The following is a 10,000-nucleotide window of genomic DNA, read 5'->3' as shown; positions in this document are numbered from 1 at the left end:
GTTTTGCAAGTTTTTTTTTTTTTTTTTCGTAACGTTATAAGGTTTCTTTTTTCAGAGTACGCAAACACAGACTGATTTTCTTTCATTCCTTTCTTTTATTTTTCTATTGAGTGATTATTATTTCCTGCTTCTTCCACTTACTCCTCTCCCAGTCTGGTTATCGCCCACTCATTTCTGTAACTCCTCCTTGTCATCGCTCCCTACATCTTCTGCATTTCCAACCACACGTCATGCTATTAGATTCTCTCTCTCTCTCTCTCTCTCTCTCTCTCTCTCTCTCTCTCTCTCTCTCTCTCTCTCTCTCTCTCTCTCTCTCTCTCTCTAACTGTATCTATCTATCCATCTATCTCTTTGATTTTTTTTTTTATTTTAGTATTCGCCAATTTATCTGTATGGCTGGCTGGCTGGAAGGATGGATGGAAGGATGGATGAGTGGGTGGATGGATAGATAAATGAGTGAATAGAGGGAGGAAATGGAGAAAGATATACTCTCTCTCTCTCTCTCTCTCTCTCTCTCTCTCTCTCTCTCTCTCTCTCTCTCTCTCTCTCTCTCTCTCTCTCTCTCTCCTGCTCCTCCTCGTTAAGCCACAAACGCAGGCAGGAAAGAGCGGTGCAGAGAATGGCCTTTAATTGCTCACCAAGCTAGCGGTGGCGCCATAAGGATTTGCAATTCCATCATAATCAAACCTTTAATATGCAGCATTCCACGGCAATCAAAGTCCCCCCCCTTGCCTCCTCCGTCATTCCGCGCCAATAATAAAACCACCTTAATGTTGAGTATTTCATGATATTAATAATGCTGTTCCAATTCATGGCCTTTTTGGAATTTCATAATGATTTAATTGAATGATTGAGTGAATGGAGGGATGGATGGATGGATGAATGTTTGAATTTTGTTTGTTTGTTTGTTTGTTTGGTTGGTTGGTTGGTTGGTTGTTGTTGGTTGTTTGGTTGTTGTTGTTATTGTTGTTACCACTACTACTTTTAATACTGCAATAAAATTATCACTTTTATCATTACTACTACTACTATTAATCCCGGTTTTACTACTGCTCTAAGTAAGATTATACTTTCCCTACCCCTACTACTACTACTACTACTACTACTACTATTAACACTTTTACTACTTATACTACTACTAGCGAGTCACTTGGCATAATTCCTCACCACCACCACCACCACCACCAAACACCGCTTATACAAACGAGCAAGGAGACGAAACAAAAACAGTGGAAGTCTGGGCGTCAAAAATGTAAGCGGGAAAGTGTGCCTATCTGTCACCAATAACCAGAGCCTCCCGGTCCCCCCCTCCCAGCTAGCCAGGGTCGCCCAATAAAAAGCTAATAGGACGCGAGGTTTTATTAAACTCATTCTTTTTTTGTCCCCTACAGGAGTGAGGACTAAATGATATTGGCATCCGAATAGAAAAGCTTCCTAGTGACACCTCTTATTATCTTTTTTTCGTGTTCCGTGGTGGTGGTAGTAGTAGTAGTAGTAGTAGTAGTAGTAGTAATAGTAGTAGTAGTAGTAGTGGAGAGAAAAAAGAAAAAGAAAGAAAGTAAAGAAAGAAAAGAAAAAGGAAGAAAGAAGGAAAATAAAATAAAGGAAAGAATATAGACAAACACAAGAGAAAGACAAAGAAAGAAGGGTGGAAAAGGAAGGAAGGCAATAAAGGAAGTAAAATGAATTACGTTAGCAGTTTGAAGGAAATAAAGAATACAGGAAGAATGGAATAAATCGAAGGAAGGAAGGAAAGAAAGAAGAGGAGGAAAAGAATTCAAGAAAATTAGAAGAGAAGTTTTGTTGGCAGCGACTAAAAGAAAATAGGAAGGAAAGAATGAAGAAAATAAGAAAAAATAAGAGAAAAAGGAGGTACGAAGATAATATGATCAAACTGAAAAAAAAGAAAAGAAAAGAAAAGAAAAGCGGATCGAGTGAACGAATAAATGAGGGAGAGAGAGAGAGACAGAGGGAAAAATGAAAGAAGGAAAGAAAGACACCAAGAAAGAAAGAAAAAAGAAAAAGAAAGAAAGAAGTAAAGAAAATATCTAAAAAAAAATAAACGAAAAAGAAGAAATGTTTAACTGGGTGGTTGCTTTAAGACGAATACGTAAAGACCTGAAAATAATAAGAAAAAGAAAAGAAAAAGTTTGACCAGCTGATCCCTTAACAAAAGCATGAGGAAACAAAAGAACATATTAGGAAAAGAAGAAAAAAAGCATTTATCAAGTGAAATCGTAATAACGGCACGAGATAATACCAGAAAATAACAGAAAAAGAGGAAAATAGTAAATAATAAAGTTTTTAGTATTCACCTCTCAAACGCAGCGTGGGGCAAGGGATGAACTAACACAACAAAACTCAAGGTATCAAAATATTCATAGTTATTACAATCAAACCAATACAAACATTATCACCACTCTGCTACGTGTATTCATAACCATTCTGGCACCATACCTCAATTGCCTAGAACCCTTTGACTACTATTTAGTATATCTTCTTTTAATTACTAATCCCTCTGAGACATCTTTACTTGTTCCACACTTTAAACACCTTTAAAGTGGGTAGAAATTGCAGAAACCTATCATTTTTAACCCCATCATTTCTTAAAATGCTTAGAAACATTCCATGCATTATTTCTGTTAACTAATCCGTATCGCAGTGAAGGGATTTTAATATGCTCTAATGGAGATTACTGAGGGGATTTCCAGGAGGGTTTTCACGATGATACTGATAACGGAACTAGACTTCTGCACCACGAATAGCAAAATCCAGGATAAAATAATAATAACTAAATTTCCAAGGCCTCTGAAGATAACCCTCAAGCCAAATAACTCAAATTTTTACCAAATAAAACACAAAGGATTTACGTGCAGGAGCCTTGGAACTTGGAGGCATGTGTACGAGTGTTTCAGACAGCAACAAACATGTCCCTCTCGAACGATATTGCGCTGGAGACCAATAAACCCAGAGTCTCGTGGAGCGGGGCAATACAATCAGTACATCTAAACGCCACTACCCACTTGCACCTTTATTCGTCCAGCGCAAGTATTCCATAAGAGTTCTCTCTCTCTGTCTCTGTCTCTCTGTCTCTCTTCCTGATCTTCGCCGCTTACATTTTTGAGTTTTGTTTCGCAGGGAGAGATAAGATGGTGTGTGTGTGTGTGTGTGTGTGTGTGTGTGTGTGTGTGTGTGTGTGTGTGTGTGTGTGTGTGTGTGTGTGTGTGTGTGTGTGTGTGTGTGTCCCTTGACTCAATGTGTTGGCTTGGAAAAAAAAAAACATAAGAATGTCTTCAGCATCTTCAGTGCGGAAGAAAGCAGGAAGGAAAGGAGAGAGAGAGTGAAGAAGAGCTGGAAGATAAAAGGAAGCACGAAGAAGGAGGAGGAGGAGGAGGAGGAGGAGGAGGAGGAGGAGGAAGGTGGGAGATGACAAGAAACGAGGAGGAAGAGAAGATGGAGGATGATGGAAGAAAAAAAAGAAAAGGTGGATACGGAGAAGAGTGAAAGAAGAAAGAAGTAAAAATAAAGGTTAGGGCAGGAGAGATCAGGAGGTAAAAAGAGATAATAATGGAGGAGGAACGAGAATGTAAAAGAACAAAGAATAATATGAACACAATTTTTCCTTCGTCTCTTCATTCCTTTACCACCCGTCCTCTTCCCTTCCTTCTTTCCTTTCCCTCCTTTCTTTCCTTCCTTCCTTCCTTCCTTCCTTCCTTCCTTCCCCTTCCCTTCCTATCTTTCTTCCTTTCCACCCTGTCTGTCTCCCTACCTATTTACCTTCCTTCCTCCATTTCCGACGAAGACAAAAAAAAAAGAGTGAGGGAAGAAGAGTAAAAAAAAAAACATATGGCTTTAAAACGAGTGAAAAGGGAGAGAAAGAGGACAAAGCAAGTACATAGAGGCGATATATGACAAATGGAGTAGTCAGTGACGTATAAAATGCCATCTAGAAAATGTATATGCTCAGGAATCAGTCTTCTGCCACGCTCTACCAGTCTAATGTCCCTCTCTCTCAATCTCTCTCTCTCTCTCTCTCTCTCTCTCTCTCTCTCTCTCTCTCTTAGTTCATACAGTAAACTTGGACGCAATGAAGCCTGTGTGGCCGGCCGGCTGTTTACCATCAATCAACTTGAGAGGAAAGGAACACTACAGAGGGTTGAGGGGGAAGGAACGCCAGAGAGGAGGGAACACGAGAGAGACAGAGACAGAGACAGAGAGAGAGAGAGAGAGAGAGAGAGAGAGAGAGAGAGAGAGAGAGAGAGAGAGAGAGAGAGAGAGAGAGAGAGAGGGAGAGAGAAGGAGCACTAGAGAGGGTGGGAGGGAGGGAACACCGAAGAGGAGGGAAGGGGGAAGAATAGACATACATACAGACAGACAGACAGAAAATTATAGATAAACAGAACCTTCTATGACAATTTTTTCTTTTGTTTTTACCAAGAGGGAGGCTTCAAGACACTTATCCTCAAACTTTGGGCAATTCATTTGGTTCTTCTCTTTGGAAATCGGCACCTCAGTGGGCCTTTCTTCTTTATTTAATTTTTGTTGCCCAATCCAGCGCCCCTCTTACATAAAAAAAAGAATCAATATAAAAGAAGGAAGGAAAGGCAGCAAGAAGTTTCCAATCAGAGACATAGACAGAGGTTAGAATAAAAAAAAGATAGATAAGCTGGCGAGCAAAAAGACACACAGAGAGACAGACAGACAGACAGACAGACAGACACAGACAGACAGACAGTACAGGTAGATATATAGACAAAAGGTAAAAAGTTAAACAAAAGCACATCGAGACAAACAGACGACTGAGAAAAGAAAGACAGACAAGACAAACAGACAGAGACAGACAGACAGACAGACAGACAGACAGACAGAAAAAAAAAAAAAACAAGAAAAACGCGAGCGAGGGAAGGTAAGCAGGAGGAAAAAATAGTGAAGGGCGGACGTGAAATGGAAAACTAATAAATGAATGGCGGAAGAAAAAAATGTGTGGTGAAGAAAAAAAAGAAATCAATAATGAAGAGAAGCAGAAAGGAAAATACAGTAAATAAAAATGTTCCCGAACCACATTTTCTTCAATCTATTCAAAACAAACACTGAAAACAAGGAGGAGGCGGAGGCGGAGGAGGAGGAGGAAGAAGGGGGAAGGGAGAGAGAGAGAGAGAGAGAGAGAGAGAGAGAGAGAGAGAGAGAGAGAGAGAGAGAGAGAGGGGGAGGTGGGAGGATATCGAGAAGAGAAATAAGTGAGAAAAGGGAGAAGGTTCGCGGATAACATAGAGGATGGGAAAAAATGGAAGGAGGAGGAGGAGGAGGAGGAGGAGGAGGAGGAGGAGGAGGAGGAGGAGGAGGAGGAGGAGGAGGAGGAGGAGGAGGAAGTTACTGGAAAAGGAGATTTAGAAAGGAAAAGGAGAGGAGAAGAAAACAAAAAAAGGAAAAGAAACGAAGGAGGAGGTGGAAAGTGAAAAGAATAGAAAAAAAAAGCATTCTAAAAGGGGAGATAGGAGAGGAAACGAAAGAAAATAAGAGAAAGGGGGAAGAGAGGAAAAAGGCAAGAGGGAAGAAGACGAAAAATAGAAGGGAATGTGGGTATGTGGGGAGAGAAAACATGGGAGAACAAGAAGAGGGGAAAGAGAAGAAGAAAAAATAGACGATGAAAGGGAAGACATGAGAGACAAGAGAAGAGGAATGAAGGCAGGAGGAAGAAACAGGGGTGAATGGAAGGAAGAAGAGGAAATAGTTTTGGAGGTAAGAAGGAAATGAGACTTGAGAGAGAGAGAGAGAGAGAGAGAGAGAGAGAGAGAGAGAGAGAGAGAGAGAGAGAGAGAGAGAGAGAGAGAGAGAGAGAGAGAGAGAGAGAGAGAGAGAGAGAGAGAGAGAGAGAGAGAAACAAATGGGATGAGTCAGGACTGTGTAGAGGAGGAGGAGGAGGAGGAGGAGGAGGAACAAAAAGAAGTAAACCTAAAAGGGGAGGAAGATGTATGGGAGAGTGTGAGGAAGAAAATAAGAAAAATAGAGAAGGGAGAAAGAAAAGAGAAAAAAGGAAAATAAAAAAGGATGGAGGAACAGAAATAAACAAGGATGAAGGAAGAAGAATAAAAATGGAAGAAAAAGAAGAAGAAAAAAGAAAAAAAGAAAAAGGAAGAAGATGAAGACGAAAAGCAAGATATAAAAACACAGAGAGAGAGAGAGAGAGAGAGAGAGAGAGAAACCCAAGCTGGTATGTATGGCGTGGGAATCCTCACCTGGGAAAATCATAAGCTGGATTCCCTTCTCGCTGCGACGAACGATTTCCCAGAGCTACACCTGAGCCGCGATAGCCACGCCGCAGCCCGCCTCCTGACGCCCGCCACCACCACCACCACCACCATCGCTAATGCCATTCCCAGCCATGCGCTTCTCAGGTAAACTTCATCTCTTTCCCTTCTTCCTCTTTTATTATTGTGTTCTCCCTTCTCACAGTTTATCAGTAGTGGTGGTGGTGGTGGTAGTAGTAGTAGTAGTAGTAGTAGTAGTAGTAGTAGTGGTAGTAGTAAGTAGATTAGCAGTCTAAGAACAATAGGTTTTGTTGTATGATGTTATATAATTGATGAAAATTTGGGTAATGAGATATATGTAATCTCTCTGTCTGTCTCTCTCCCTCACTCTCTCATTCCCTCACTCACTCCCTCACACATCACTCTTTCACTCCCTCACACACACTCCCACTAACACTCACACACACGCACCGATACACAAACAAACAAGCACTGATCCAAAGACCCAAAACAAACAAAGAACCGGTCCACTGAACCTACAAGCCTGCGGAGCCGGGAAGCCGCAGAACTGAGAAGAACCATTTGCAGCGTCTCTCCTTCTCTCCTTCGCCTGTGCTGTAACGAAAGACCTGAAGAACGGTAAGTTGCGGCGAAAAACGTGTATTGGCTCACGGATACTTGAGTTCACTTTATTGACAAGAGAGACATTCATCGCCTTAATGCAGTCCACTTTCCGAACGTCGATTTCAGGGCCTCGCTTTTCTTTTTTGCCTTCCTCTTTTTTTTTTTTCTGTACCACTTCCCCTTTTTTTTCTTTACCCTTTTACAGTTCCTTTGTTTACATTCAAGCCGCTTTAAAAAGAAAAACTGCTCGTACATGGAAAAATGAGAAGAAAAGAGGTTATTTGTTTTATTTTCCTCTTTTTTTCCCTCTTCCCTTTTACTTTTACTTTTGTTTACATTCAGACCGTTGTAAAAACAGCATGGCCACGGAAAAATTTGGAGAATACAAGATTAATTCTGTCTTTTCTAAGCTACAAAACTATTAAAACATAAGAAACAGTTAAACTAAAGCGTGTAACCCTCATGGATTCTTGCAGCTGCACTTATTTTTTTTTTCTTATTCATGTCCTTTCATATTCAGAAGACTGTGATATCATAAATAAGTATGCATAAAGAAATATAAAGGGGAAGCAGCCATGTGTAGACCTGAAGACTTCTTGCACCTTCCCTTCCCTTGTTTTCTCATTCTTACATTGTTTCTTCTTTAAGGATGTCGTATGAAAAATAAGAATACAAAACAGAGTAGGTAGTGTGATTATGGAAAAAGAATTGTCTAGCAGTGAATGGGTTAAAAGTCAGAAGTTCTTGAGTTGATGTTGCTTCGTAAAGACTCAAGAACAACAGCCTCGGAGGAATTAGCAGAGGGAGGAAGGGCCCAGCAAGGTAATTAGTGACTGTTTCCCTGGGCGAGTCTGAAAGGTCAAGAGTGCCAAGTTTAGGAGAAGGTTCGTGTGTGTGTGTGTGTGTGTGTGTGTGTGTGTGTGTGTGTGTGTGTGTGTGTGTGTGTGTGTGTGTGTGTGTGTGTGTGTGTGTGGAGTTGGAGGAATCTTGTGATGTGTTTATTTCGTCTGATTTAGATAACTTCATTTTGTCTTTCTTTTTAACTGTAGAAAGTGAAATTTGTAACCATGCTCAATTAAGTATAACATAATAAATATAGATGTAATACTGGGGAGAAAAGTGCAATGGAAGTCATGTAAAAATAAGAGCAGTGTTTGATTGAAGGTGCGATAAGAATACCACCAAAACACTAAAATGAGGAAAAAACTAGAGAATTAATGTGATATGAAAATGCGACGAGGTAATTTTAAATGCTGTACACGTGAAATTAGCAGGGATGAATGTAATATGAAAATGCGAGGAGTTGATTTTAGATGTTGTACACGTGAAGATAGAGAAGATAAAGGTGAGGAGATGAAAGTGAATAGAGTGTAATACATAGCAAACGAAAGTGAAGAAAGTGCAATACACCGCCACTTCTTGGAGTTATTGCGTCTTGAACACTCAGGACCGCTCAACACCACCGACTTGGCCGCTTGCACAACTTTATGGCACACTATTTGGGGTTACACTTGAGAGCCACACTTAGGAAGCCACATCTGAACCACACCTGAGCAACACTTGAGTCATACCTGGAGGCCAAAACTGGAGGACCACACCTGAGCCACATATGAGGAGCCACACTTCACCACCACACCCACAAACCTACAAACCACACCTGAAGAGCCACCACAGCAGAGCGCCACACGTGAAGCATTACTCTGCCTCTTGGCCATAATGGTTCCCTCATCAAGAAGGCAGTAAGTTCCGTCTGGGTTACAAGAGTGGGGTCCCGCTGAGGGTGTCTTGGCAGAGCTGTAGCGTTACAAATATACTCGCTTTTCGTCCAATTCATTTTCTATGCCAGGTGAACAGGACCTACAGTGAGAGGGGAGACAAACCCAAGCAGTCTATCCAGCTGTGAATTAATCTTTTCAGTAATAAAGACAGTTATTCTCAAGCTTCATAAAATCGCAAGCTATTCATCTGAAATAAATGGAGATACGACAGTGATGGATGAGTAATTAAGCAATGATTTTCAACGCTTTCATTGCGATTAATATTTTTACCCGAATAGCACTGGGATATAAAAGGGTTAGCAGAGTGTCTCTTCTCAAACTTTTTTTTTCATGAGCGACTCTATTTGGAACCTCTCATCAAACATACGTCACATAAAGATAAGTATCTTGCGAGATTAGAGGATAATACAAGTTTCAAATGTTTCCAATGTTCCAAATGTATCCTTTTAACTTGAAATACCTTTGTGCTGTTACTCAGAACAAAACAAAAGCGACGTCATGATACGGAAACACGCGGCCTCTCTGCAGCGAGACGAGCACGCTAACCACCACACCACCAAGCCAACGACACCAATAATGATAATAATAACCTGTCCGCTTAACCACAACCAATACTTAATCTGAAGAAATAACCTTTGATAACGGAGAAATAAACATACACCCACCACCAACTGGGAGCTTTTTTATTCGACTTCAATCAGTGTCTACATCAGAGCGCGCAGAACAATACCTTAGCAAACCATTTACACTGACCACTCGATAACCTCAACGCAAGACAACACACCCGCCACCACGTATCTCTGTGAACTGGCCTGACAGATGCACGTTAAGATACAAGTTAACAGCATTGATCTCGCCAACAATAGAGGACAGGAAGCTGAATGTGGCGTATACTAGACTCCTCTCCTGTCTGTGTGTAGAGCCGCCATTGTGAAGGAAAATGAAGATGCGAGTAAAGATTAAAATGTTTTCGTAAATTGGGTTTCTATTGTAAGTTTATGTGGTTATGTATATATTTTGGCTTTGTTTTGGCTATCTTCCTTGTGCGCATGGCAGACTGGCAGAGAGAGAGATTGAAGGATAGATATATAGATGGATAGATAGATAGATAGTGTATTTAGTGTATTTTTTTGCATATATATTGTCAAATTGTGTATCTCTTCGATAAATTAGTAACATATCACTTTTTATCTTTACACACACACACACACACACTCTCTCTCTCTCTCTCTCTCTCTCTCTCTCTCTCTCTCTCTCTCTCTCTCTCTCTCTCCTCTCTCTCTCTCTCTCTCTCTCTCTCTCTCTCTCTCATCTACAAATGTAATGGGCTGTCTTCCCAATTCATCTATC

The 10,000-nt window shown here is 40.8% G+C and overlaps 1 long non-coding RNA gene across 1 annotated transcript in view; it reads right to left on the bottom strand.

Moving 5' to 3' along the window:
* Positions 1–6,911: 6,911 nt before the first annotated feature.
* LOC135105451 (uncharacterized) overlaps positions 6,912–10,000 on the bottom strand; it is a 44,546-nt gene continuing 41,457 nt past the window's right edge. Inside the window, exon 2 of the long non-coding RNA XR_010270852.1 lies at positions 6,912–7,723. This is a non-coding gene — a long non-coding RNA (uncharacterized LOC135105451). The remainder of the gene's footprint in view (positions 7,724–10,000) is intronic.

Source organism: Scylla paramamosain, chromosome 12 (assembly GCF_035594125.1).
Source record: "Scylla paramamosain isolate STU-SP2022 chromosome 12, ASM3559412v1, whole genome shotgun sequence".
Taxonomy (NCBI): domain Eukaryota; kingdom Metazoa; phylum Arthropoda; class Malacostraca; order Decapoda; family Portunidae; genus Scylla; species Scylla paramamosain.
The sequence above is the reverse complement of the archived record's forward strand: the minus strand, read 5'-3'. Positions and strand labels throughout refer to the sequence as shown.